The sequence below is a fragment of the Mustela erminea genome, chromosome 5 (assembly GCF_009829155.1).
Source record: "Mustela erminea isolate mMusErm1 chromosome 5, mMusErm1.Pri, whole genome shotgun sequence".
Lineage (NCBI taxonomy): Eukaryota > Metazoa > Chordata > Mammalia > Carnivora > Mustelidae > Mustela > Mustela erminea.
In genome coordinates, this window is record NC_045618.1 from 101966388 (window position 1) to 101979351 (window position 12964).

The following is a 12964-nucleotide window of genomic DNA, read 5'->3' on the forward strand; positions in this document are numbered from 1 at the left end:
TTTTATTAGGTGACAATAGAGAAAAAGCTCTCACGAGTGAGGGGCATCCTGACAGGGCTGCCAGAGGATCTGGTTTGAAGAGGTTGTGAGACGATACCTGAGCTTCTCTGACACGTTGGTGGCACAGTGGAGACCAGAAACCTTCCTGACCAAAGAGCTGACCTCTTGGAAGCCATTACAAACAGGTAGCTTTTTAATGAGCAGACATTTTCTTATGTGAAACTTAAGTGACATTTTCTTATGTGAAACTTTTTTTTTTTTTTTTCAGTTTTCTAAGTTGGAAGATTTTTTTTCTGTCCTTTTTTCCTTTTCACTGGTTTCATATGAGGACCTCTGCTTAGAAACCCTCTGTTCTTTTTAATAATAGTTTTCCAGTGAGGTTTCTTCATCCTGGGGAATCCAAAAACCCACACTGTGCTCTATTTAGTGCTCCTGTCATGTCTCCCTTACCTTGTTCAGTGTCAAACTGCAATTACCATGCTGTTTCATTGGGGGTGGTTGAAGATACCCCTCTTGCTTTCCATAATAGCCTAATGCTTTCTCCTCCGCTCTGTGATCCTGTATGGAGGGCTCCTTCAAACTCAGAGAAGACCTTGCTGATTCTAAAATATATTTCTGTGTGTGTGTGTGTGTGTGTGCGTGTGTGTGTGTGTGTGTATGTGTTCTCAGTAATGAACTTCCTTTGACTGGAAGTTATTATGAGAAAGACCCCCCTTCCTGGTTATGCCTCAATGTTTATAATAAGCTCACAATATCATCATACTCCAGCTTCTCTATAAAGCAACATAGTGACAAGACATATTGGCACATTGGTGGAATCACTGCCCTAAGCTGAAAATAGGTTCCTGTAATATTTTCTCGCACTCCGTTTCCCAGAAAGTGCCAGAGCAGCAGCCAGTGCAGCAGCCAGCACCTGCAGCGACTGGCTAGTTGCGCTCGGCCGCTTTACCTGCCAGATGCCAAGTTCCAGCCTGTTCCAGTAATACCGTCTGGGTGGCAAGCTGGCTTTCTGCTGACATATAAATCTGCCACAGGCCTTTGGAGTGTTTCTGGAAGCCTGGACTGGGGCTGGTTGCTAATCACTCACCTCCAGGGAAGGCAGTGGACTACCCCAGCTGCTTCCCTAGGAAGTAATAAGCTGTGTGGTAGAATTCTCTTTAAGGGTTGAATACCTGCTTCTTTTGGTGGTTGCTGTGTCTACCTGGACTACCTTGGTTCTTCTCTTGGTGCAGAAATGTCCTCAAACTCAGAGCTGATGCTTCCCTATCTCTGCCTTGTGCTGGGAATAGTTGGAGCCTGAGCCCACCAGCCAAGTGGCTTTGGGAAGGCAGATGGCTCTACTTCGTTTTTGTTACAGAATGAGGCAAAGGGTCCAAACTGGGCCCTGTGAAGGCCTAATAAGCATGAACGGTCTAAATTTTTCATTTGGGTGACAGTGATTTTTCATGCTTAGTAAATACGCCAAAGAAGAATTCCTAGTAACTTCATTTGCAAGGAGGCACTTGTCCAGGCAAGAAATTCCCCTTTAAACAGATGGTAAATGAGGCTGTCTCATAATTTCTATCACTGTTAAAACTTTATGTTGGGAGATTGGGCAGAAAATAATAGGAAATCTAGTTCTTTAGTAGAGAAGTATAAAGCTTTGGAGCACAGTGGCCAGAGTTTGAATCCTGTTTCTATACTTAAAAGAAATAATATAGATAATAATAATCATGATATAACAGAGTAGTAATGTACATAATAATCATAGAATGATACATAAATAATGTAGATAATCAGAATCTTTGAAAGCAGTATATTTGAAGATCAAATGTAAAAATGCATAAAATGCACTTATCACAACACCTAACAGAAAGTCAGTACTATTCAATGCTTAAAGACTATTTTTTTCTGGTTCCTTTGCAAATCCTCAGAATGGATCTATGTCCACATTCTTCAGTGTTCCTGGCAGTTAGCATGGATGGCAGAAGAGTCTTAAGTAAGTTGGTTTGAGGTTGAACTGCTTTGCTTGAGAGACTGCATAGGCCCATCTTACTATTGTGTAACTTAAATTTTTTAGCTTTGACCTTGATGACAGGTTTGTGTAACATGCTGCAAGTCCCCCTGTAATTATGGTTGGATGAAAAGAATATATGGGATAATGATATGACTTTTCCCCTCCCCTTGCTCAACACTGTGGTATAGAAGGAAGAGGCCTCTTGAAAAAGCACTTTCAGAATGGCAAGAGCATGTGTGTTGGTTTGACTTAGAACACAACATTCTTGGATTCCGCTCCTGGTGCACTTGGTCCAGGGCTCTTGGGCTGAGGTTCACTATAGGAAACAGTTAGAATTCAGTGCTGTGTGAGCAAGTGCGATTCATGGCCACTGAAGATTTTGCAGAAATGTTAATGTTTGTGGAGTCCTCTAAAGTTCATATTTTCCATGCATCTGGAAATTCCAGTTACCAAAATTGAATTGTCACTCTTTATAATTTCCATTCCTTTACTTGGTAGCTGGTCTAGGATTGCTCTTAATTAAGGACTCATACCTTCCTTCCGAATTTCTCCTTCACCAATCTTCACTTGCCTAACGAACTGAGGGGTTTCCTGGATTTTTTTGTTGAAATCTGAGAGTTTAAATATCTGTGCCTTCTCTATCACAGCCTGGTGGTGAGACAGCCACCGTTTCTTGTCCTTTTAGCCACTTCATCAGTGATACTTTTAAGGTCAACTGAAGCTCACATTAGAACTTCTCAATTAATGTGCACACAAATCACTTGGGGTCTTCATTAAATTGCTGGTCCTGGTTTAGGGGTCTGGTGTTGGCCTGAGAGTCTGCATCTAGAGCAAGCTTCCTGGTGTGTGCCATGCTACTGGACCATAGATTAAGAACTCTTGTATAACTTCATCTCAAGTTATACACAAAGTTCTGTAGGAATTCAAGTCTCCAAACATTTACCGAGACTTTCAGCAAATCTAGCTATTTTTTTTCTTCTAAATCCTCAGGTGGAAGTTTCAGATCCTTTTATCTTTTGGCAATCCTAAACACTGAAGAATTATGAAGCCCTACCTTAGCTCTATTTCCTTTGATTAGTTCATCTTATGTTAATATTTCTGACCCACTTAGAATTTCAGTCCTTGTATATGTATAGCTGTTGCTGTGACAAGCAATATACATATAAATAGAAATGTACAGTCAGCTGCAGCGACTCTCTTGGAGCTGTTTTGCTTTTGCTGGACTTTGGATTTTGAGTTTCCTTTTGTTGATTTCATCATCAGATTCATGGCCTTGTCAAACTCCGTGATATGTACCACCTATCAGACACCACTGGGGTGTCTGCTGTTGTCTGGCACTTTCCTGGATAACTCTAACCTGCATGAAAATTGCTCCTAATCTTTTTTGTCATCTGCTCCATTGTTTAATAAAACACAAAAGCAAGCTAGGAGTTCTTTGGCCATTTTGTGTGATGGAACAATGAACAAACAAACCCAGAAAACATAGTTTAAAACATCTCTCCACTTTTTCCTTTTGAAAACTAGGAATACATATAAGACAACACAGGAGATGGAAATTTAGGATATACCTATTTGGAACTCAAAAGAGTCATCCAGAGTTTAGCAAACATCAAGTCTTCTGGTTAGAAGTGCAAAACATTGGCCATGCTTTCCTGACTCTTCCCCCTTTCCTGGTTGTCTATTCATAATTCCTACTTCATAAATACTTTACTAAATTATCTAAAATTAATAACTCAAGCATTTAAAAGTAGTTTACTAAATTATTAGGCTGTATGAGATTTTTCTTTTTTCCTGTTTATTGCTATAAACTTCTCTTTTATTTTATTTTTTAAAAAGATTTTATTTATTTATTTGACAGATAGAGATCACAAGTAGGCAGAGAGAGAGGAAGGGAAGCAGGCTCCCCACTGAGCAGAGACCCCGATACGGGGCTCATCCCAGGACCCTGGGATCATGACCTGAGCTGAAGGCAGAGGCTTTAACTCACTGAGCCACCCAGGCGCCCCATGTTTGTTTTAGGATGTTTTTTATTTCCCTTTTCATTTCTTATTTGACCCATTTGTTGTTCAGGAGTGTGTTGTTTAATTCCCACACATTTATGAAATTTCCAGTTTTCTTCCTGTTATTGATTTCTAGTTTCAGATCATTGAGCCTGAAAAGACACTTGGTATGATTTCAGTCTTTTAAAATTTTCCAAGGCTTGTTTTGTGTCCTAGCATATGATCTATCCTGGAAAATGTTCCGTGTGCACTTGAGAAGAATGTGTATTCCACTGCTATTGGATGGAATGTTCTATGTATGTTTATTAGATCCATTTGGTAGAAACTATAATTCAGTGGTACCTGGGTGGCTCAGTCAGTTAAGCATCTGCCTTCAGCTTAGGTCATGATTCCAAGGTTCTGGGATCATGCCCCACACTGGGCTCTCTACTCAGTGGAGAGCCTGCTTCTCTTCTCCCCTTTATCGCATCCTCTGCTGCCCCCACTCATTCTCTCTCTCTCTCTTTCTCAAATAAATAAGCAAAATCTTGAAACAAACAAACAAAAAAGAATAATTCAAGTTCAGTATTTCCAAATGGATTTTCTGTCTGAATAATCTAGCCATTGTTGGAGGTGGAATACTAATATCATCTACTATTACTGTATTGTTGCCTGTTTCTCCCTTCAGATTTGTTGGTATTTGCCTAGCATTTTTAGGTGCTCCAATGTTGGGTGCATTCTCTTGATAAATTGACCCTTTTGTCATTATGTTACTCTCTTTGTCTCTTGTTACAGTTTTTGATCTAAAGTCTATTTTGTCAAGTGTAAGTACAGCTAACCCTAGCTTCTCCTGCTCTCAAATGTTACCATTTGCATGGAATATCTTTTTTTATCCCTTTGGTTTGAGTATGAGTGCTCTTAAAGCTGAGGTGAGTCTCTTACAGACAACATATAGTTGGGTCTTGTGGGATTTTTAAAAATCCATTCAATCATTCTTTGCCTTTTGATTGAAGAATTTAATTCATTTACATTTAAAGTAATTATTGATATATAGGGACATACTAATGCCATCTTGTTTTTTTGCTGTTTTGTAGTTCATTGTTCCTTTCTTCCTCTCTTGCTATATTCCTTTGTGAATCAATGATTTTCTTTAATGGTATGCTTTGATTCCCTTCCCCTTTCTTTATCCTTCATGTATCTACAGTAAGTATTTGTTTTGTGATAACCAGAGGCTTATATGACACATAGATATAATAGTCTATTTTAAGTTAATAATTTGATCACATACAAAAACTCTATCCTTTCAGTCCCCTTCCCATTTTGTTTTTGATATCATAATTTATTTTTATATTTTTAACCATTAATAAATTATTGTAGCTATAGTTTTTTAAAAATAATTTTGACTTTTCACCTCAATATTGAGCTTAAGTGATTAATACACCATCATATCAGACTTTGAATTTGACTATATATCTACCAGTGTATTTTATATTTTCATGTGTTATCATGTTACTAATTAGTGTCCTTTTATTTCAGCTTAAAGAACTCTTTTCAGCATTTCTTGGGAGGCAGATCTTGTGGTGATTAACTCCCCCAGGTTTGTTCACTTGGGAAAGTCTTTATCTCTGCTTCATTTTGGAAGGACAACTTTTCTGGGTAAAGCATTCTTGGTTGACAGTTCTTTTCTTTCATCCCTTTTCATATATCATTCCACTCTCTTTTGGCCTGCAAGTTTCTGATAAAAAAACTATTGATAGCCTATGAGGTTCTCTTGCATATGAAGATTGTTTTTTCTCTTGTTGCTTTTAAAATTTTCTCTTTGTCGTTGGGTTTAGACAGTTTTATTATAATGTATCTTTGAGATTTCATTGTACTGAATCTGTTTAGAGATGTATGAATGTCATAAATTTGGATTCTGAATCTTTCTCCAGATTTCTGGCCTCAAACTTCCAAGATTCTGACTTAGTAGGTCTGAGGATGGCAGTAGTCAATTTTCTTTGTTGATTCTTCTTCTTCTCTCTCTCTTCTAAAGATTAGGGTGTCCCAAGGCTCAGATATCTTTTCTTTTCCAGCCATGCTCACTCCCTAGGTGATTTTTGTCTAGGCTTACAGATTTAAACACCATTTTCACACTGATGATTTCTGTATTTCTATCTTCAGCCTGCTCCTTTCTCTGAACTCCAGACTAATGCTTCAAAAACCTATTCAACATCTCAAACTTAATATGTTTTGATTTCTTTCCAAACCCATTCCCCCCCCCCCCCCGCAGTCTTTCCCATCTCAGAAACTATAGCTACATGATTCCAGTAGTTCAAGTCAAATGCCTTTCTCTCTTATACCTCACATATCTGCCAGCAAATTCTCAACTTTTGAAATATATCCCAAATCTTATTACTCTTAATCATGGCCACTTCTCTATCCTTGTCAAAGTCACTATCATATCTCTCCTGGATTATGGCAATAGTCCATATTGCTCTCTCTGCTGCTCTATTCACCACCAGCCCTCTGACCTCCTCTCCCATCACCCTTTTCCTTACTTCCTTTACTCCTGCCACATCAGTTCTTAGCTCTTCCTGATAACTACACTAAGTCCCATCCAGGGGTTTCGTACTAGCTGATCCTTCCAGTTGAAATGCTTTCTCTTAAGATATTTGCACACGACACTCACTTTCTTTAGGTCTTTGCTTAAATGTTATGTAGCAGAGGCAGCCATGACCAACCTGTATAGAATAGTGGTAACATTACAGCCTGACTTTATTTCTCTCCATAGTATTCATCCCCACCAGAGAGGTTATACATTTTTATTTGTTTATTGTCTAGATTCTCCCATCAGAATATAAGCTTTAGGAAATAATTACTTTTTTATGCCATCACTGAATAGGCACTCAATGAATATTTGTAGAATGAATGAAAGAAAGAGAACTGTATTTTCCAGCAATAATTTTCTAAGCATAGTGTCAAATTTCCAATTAGAAATTTATTGAGGTCCGACACTGTATCTTGCTCATTTCTGTGTTTTATACAGTTGCACCAGGCATCCAATAAACATTGTTGAGTGAATGAATAATTGTAGTGTAGAGGAAATATCACAGATTTTAGAGAAAGGGAGCTAGGTTCAAATCTGGTTTGGCCTTGGATTAATCATGAGACATAGGCTAAGTTATTAAGTCTTCCTGAGTCATAACCTCTTCATAAAGAGATACAAATTTCTAGTTGCATATGGTTATTCCAAAGATTATATGAGACAACACATTTAAATTTCATAATATAGGGACTTCACCATATTAGGAACTCAATATATTGATGTTGATATTCCTCATCCTGACCAATACTAACCAATCCTAACCTCTTATCTTCTTTCCTTTTCATTATATTTACTTTCCACTTCATAGATTCTTTAAAATCAATAAAAGGTATTAATCCAAGCTTTGGTAACTGAACTTTTCACAGCTCTAGGTTTCTGCAGTCTAGATTAATGGAAGTCCTAGATTTATCCCAAAAATTCAAGTAAAGAGAATAAATGGCCACAAATTCACACATTGGCTAGGTCTAGAATATATTCAGAATTCACCTATTACTACCTCTGCCTTTATCTCTCCCTTAGAATAATGCAACTGGTTTCCTTGTTTTTGCCCTAGTGCTAACTCCACTCTAACTACAATGGGCTTCTTGCTGTTCCTGGAGCATATTATCATGCATAGTTAATCCCCAGGACCTTTGCACATGCTATTTCCTCTGACTGGAATGATCTTTCCTAAAATATTTGTAGCACTCACACTCACTTCAGATCTTTGCTCAAAAAAAAAAAAAAAATCACCCTTACAAAAAGGTCTTCCTTGGACTCTTTTTTGTCAATTTCAATGCTTCTATCCTTGGAAGACACATGACTTTCCCCTACTTTATTATATTTTCCATAATATCATGTCTTCATTAGACAAATCATATTACCCCAGATTAGAAAATAAGCTCCATGAGGATGGAGATTTTTGCTTGTTTTGTTCCCCCTGCTTCTCCCAGTGCCTGGCACATAGTGGGTGATTAAAAAAAATGTTTTACATGAGTTGACAAATGAATAAATGAATGATAAAGGGAAGAGAGGTGGATGGGGATGGCCTAGGTGTCCAGGTGGGAGTGTAGATTGGAAGTAAGAGGGGCAGATTTAGAATCCAACATCTGCTTCTGTGTCCTCAGGCTTGGCTGGCTCAGAGGTGGCTCGGCTCTTGTCACCTGGCCCACTGACAGCTGACACCATAACAAAGCAATGTGCTGGAATGAGTCAGGTTCTGGAATGCTGGAAGGCCTCCACATGTCAGGATGACCTTAAAAGAGGGGATCTATGGTCCCTTGTTACAGAGTCTCCCCAAATGATTAACTCAAGGCCAGAGACCCTCTCTGGTATTGTCCCCAGCTCTCAAGGAACAGATGAAAAAATGGTGGGTTTCCAGAAACATCTCACTGGTAAAGCAGAGTTGACTTCTTTGTTTTCTGTCTTTCTGGATTATGCTTTTGCTGGCTTGAAGGAGGCAATTGGCTGTGTACATTAAAAATATTCCTTTAAGGGTCTACTATATGTCAGAGAGTAAAGAAAATAATTAATTAAGCAAAGTAGAACTTGGAAGGTGATTTGACTATAGTTAGTCATCAACTTTAACCTTAGTGTATTCATTATGCTCAGGAAATACACGTTTCTGGGTCACTTTGTCTTATGGTGGCTCACTTCTCATACAGAACCCCAAAGGATATGGGCAGTTGGCTTAGATTAGCATTGTTGGACTGCTTTCTTCCTCTGGAGAGTGGGCTGGAAAACTTCTCTGCTCTCGGAGGTGCCTCTTGGGGTGAGAAAGATGAATCACATTGCAAGCAAAAACCAGAAAGAGAGATGGGGTGGGGTTGGGGAAGAGTCACTTCCTAATTTAACCTGACTTTCCCTTAACCTGAAAGAAAGTCTTGTGTGGTTTTTTGTAATGAGTAGCGGCTGAATCCCTTCTGGGATTTTAGGTCCCATTGAGCAGTCTCTCCCTCTGTGGGCCCAGCCTCTGCTAGAAAACCCCTTCCTGGCCCAGCTCTCATTGAATGGACACTAGAACACCACCTCCCACTATTGACCCTCCAGCCCAGAGAATGGTGGCATTTCCCTGCTTTTACTTTTCTTGGGGAAGCCTTGCCATTCTCTGGATTCTCAACTATTCCATGATCCATGTAACCAGTTATCTATACTTGTTTGAAATTTACAGAATGGTTTTGTTTTCTTGATTGTATTCTTGCTGGTCTGCTCAGCTCAAACTGCCTTTAAATTTCATAAAGATGGGACTACTTGTCACGTTGTTTTCGAGTTTTTAAAAAATGTAGAAAGCTGAAAACATTTCCTTTGATCTGTATAGATATATATACTTATCCAGTCATGTCTTTTTAAAAATATTTTTATACCACTTGATGGGCTTCCTGAATACGGGCACTGGGACATTGATTTTCTGTTGTAGGGTAAAAAATTACTCTAGTAGTTTTGCGAATGGTTTTGTACTTAGTTTCCTTCTGTGTCATTAAACGTCTGCCACCAACCAGAGATACGGGTTTTTAAAATTGCATTTAGCTTCTCTGAACCTCAATTTCTTCATTTATAGAAAAAGAAAGTTGTATTTGATAGATTATTTAAAAACTTTAATTTAGTCTCAAAACTCATTTTTAAAGTATAATCTGACCTGAACCTCAACATATAAAGTAGGAGATCCTAAGCTTACCTCTTTGACCTCCCCATGACCTCACCTTATCTCTTACAGTTGCCCTGAGTTACCACTACCCAACGCTGGAGTACAAAGTGATGTAATAAAAGAGTGCTCAGATTCTGGTCTACCACTTTTGATTTTGTTTCTTGAAGGAATCCAGTGATTTTATTTTCCATAATCTTATTTTTCAGTTTTAAAACTAAGATATTAAAAAACCCCAACATTTTTAAGCCTGATATTCACCTACCTTAATTAATTTACTTACCTCATCTTTTTTTTTTTTTTTTAAAGATTTTATTTATTCATTTGACACAGAGATATCACAAGTAGGCAGAGAGGCAGGCAGAGAGAGAGAGGAGGAAGCAGGCTCCCCGCAGAGCAGAGAACCCGATGCGGGACTCGATCCCAGGACCCTGAGATCATGACCTGAGCCGAAGGCAGCAGCTTAACCCACTGAGCCACCCAGGCGCCCTACTTACCTCATCTTAATGAAAACATTTTTTAGCCCAATTTTTCTTATCTTTACTTACCTTACTCTGAAAGAGAAAACCCGTGTTTCCTTGGAAAAGCTAAGGTTTTGTTGGGAAAAAGTGCCAATAGGAAAGTCTCATTGTAAGAAATATAATTGGGTCTGCACTCCTAAGAGTATATTCAAATGCAATGTCCCACAGATATTGTCAGGGCCTGCCTGACTCCCCAGCTCTTGTACTCTTCCTCATGCTAAGACAACATTTTAGTCTTACTCTCCTCTCCCTTGGACTCTGGATAAATCCTGTCCTGGGTGGGACTTTCAGGGTCTCTAGTTCAACAGTCCCATGATTTAAACTCAAGTTTAAGTTGCCAGAACTCTGCCTTTGGCTGTGCTCCTGGTTTAGTGTGTCCCAGACACCAAGCTCCCCTTTAGCTCAGTATTGAAGAAAAATCCACCTGTTTTCCTGTGCCTGGTTTCCAGTCCTGATTACCTGCTGAGAGGCACAGCTGCTCCAGGGTTGCTTGCCAATTCCTCCCCAGAACTGGGCACTTCTTCCTGCGCAAAGCCCTCTTTCATGCTGATTACTTTCAATCAGAATCTTAAAATATGTCCGATTTCAGGACATTGTAGTGCACCATATATCTGTGAGGGCACCCTGTTAGATCTTGCTGACAAGGCCCCCTCTTGGACTTCTTTCTTAAATAAATCAGTTATCTATTATCCTTTTGGATACCCTGAATATTCTGCCAGGCTGAGCTCCCTCTCACTCCCTCAAAATGGTCTGTTTCTTCATTACCTGTGCCTGGATCTAGGTCCATTATGGTCCCTACAGTTCTACCCTTATTAAGCTTTCCATGCCTGTATGGGTCAGGAGCCAGTATTAGTTACACAAGACCTTTTCCTTAACACAAAATGCAAATCTTTTCTGGTTCCAAATAATCTTCTCTCCCTCTCCCCATTATCACGTTTCTGTTGAACACATAATGATTGAATGCTAGGTGCTAGAGTATGTGAGGAATAATGAGTAAGTGGCATTTGGGAACTCATAATCTAGTGCAGAAGAGATTTAAATAATTCTAGTGTTCTATGACGATGATGTAAGTTGCTCTCAGAGCACAGCAGAAAGAAGCACAAATACTGAGGGGTGAGCGTAGTGGTGGGGGAAGAGATAATTTCAGGGAACCTGGAGCTAAGGCTTGAAGGATTAATAGAAGCTTATCACTGGTGGACACCACAGAGGAAAATCCAAGCAGAGACATCAAGACATGTGTGAGGACGGTTTAGTTAATGGGTGTGGCTGTAGCACCAAAGAAATGAAGGTGAAAATGTACAAGATGAAGGCCAAGGGCTTTAGGCTATATTGTGCAGTAACTGGATGGAGTCTGAAGTAGCAGATTACCACAATTGGATTTGCATTTTAGGTAGATACTTTGGAGGAGGTATCTGTTGGAAGGAGGTGACATTGAAGGTAAGAAGACCAGTAGAGAGGCTTTAATTTACTTAGTTGAAGCAAGAAATGATCAGTGCTTAAACTAAGACAGTATTAGTGGAGATGGATGGGAGTGAAAGTGTTTATGAAGTAGAATAGACAGGATCGATGATCAGTTGGAAAGAGAAGTGGTGAAGAAGAGGGAACGGCTGAGGTTAACTCTCAGAAACCTGGGAGCTATGGAGGGTAATCCCTGAGTTTGTACTTTGGGAGTTTGGTAAGAATGGGAATACCATTCCCTAAGAGGGGGACAACAAGACAGCAAGGTGATGTTGGACACGTTATGTGAGAAATGTCTAGGGGGCCAAGTAGAGATGTTCCACAGGCAGTCCACAGTCTGAAAATCACATCCAGCTCAAGAAAGGCTTCTTGGTTTCAGATTAATTTGGAAACCATAAATACATGCAGGGTGACCATAAATTCTGAAAACATATATAATAATATTTTGTCATGTATTATAATATAGTATCAATAAATCATTTCTTATGTATTCACCTATGCTTCCAGAATTTACGACCATCCTGTAGAAATTTGTTAGAGCCAGATAGAATATGGATTAGCCAGATAGAATATATAATGTAAGAAGAGAAAGGGATTGGACCTGGAGTCCTGGGAACTATAATATTTATGGGGCAAAGGAGACTGAGAAGAAACAGAGAGGAGGTGAGATTTAAAGCACTGAGAAAGCCCAAGAGGAGAGTGCTACTTCCACTGAGAAGGAAGGGGAAAGTGGTGAGATGAGTAAGAATCTGCAGATGTCAGCCCAACTCGTCATCAAACTCCCTTAAAACTTTTTCCCCCAGTGGCTGAAAGCATTACTTTCTCTAGAACAGTGGTTCTTAACTTTTATAGGGTAACATGTTCTTTGAGCATCTGATGGAGGCCATGGACCCTCTTCCACACATGAGTAGCAGGAATGGAATGCAGTTAAGAGGGTCTCAGATCTTATGAAGCCCAACACCCAGAATTTCAGGTTAAGATTCCTGGTATTTTGTAAACCTGCTTTTAAATACTCACAGGGACAGTCTTAGTTTCCCTGCATTTTGGGGGAAAAGTGGCTTATTTTCTTCTGAGAAAGCAGAAAAAAAGAATAAATGTTTCACAGCGACATGATGTCATTAAACTTATCAAAGCCCAAATGATTTTTTTCTCCCATTAGAGGGAGTGTTTTCTTTCTTCATTTTTTTCCCCCTTATCTCTTTCTAAGCAGCTTAAATTTTTTTTCTTAGTTGAAGTTGATGTTAGCTTTATTTGCATAGTTGGTTGTTGTTACCACAAATTGCTTCAGCTTAGAAGTCTCAGCCA

At 39.2% G+C, this 12964-nt stretch overlaps 1 long non-coding RNA gene across 1 annotated transcript in view; it reads left to right on the plus strand.

Moving 5' to 3' along the window:
• The window catches only part of LOC116591401, a 31700-nt gene that overhangs the window by 9007 nt on the left and 9729 nt on the right, over positions 1-12964 (plus strand). Inside the window, exon 2 of the long non-coding RNA XR_004285998.1 lies at positions 1914-1978. This is a non-coding gene — a long non-coding RNA (uncharacterized LOC116591401). The remainder of the gene's footprint in view (positions 1-1913; positions 1979-12964) is intronic.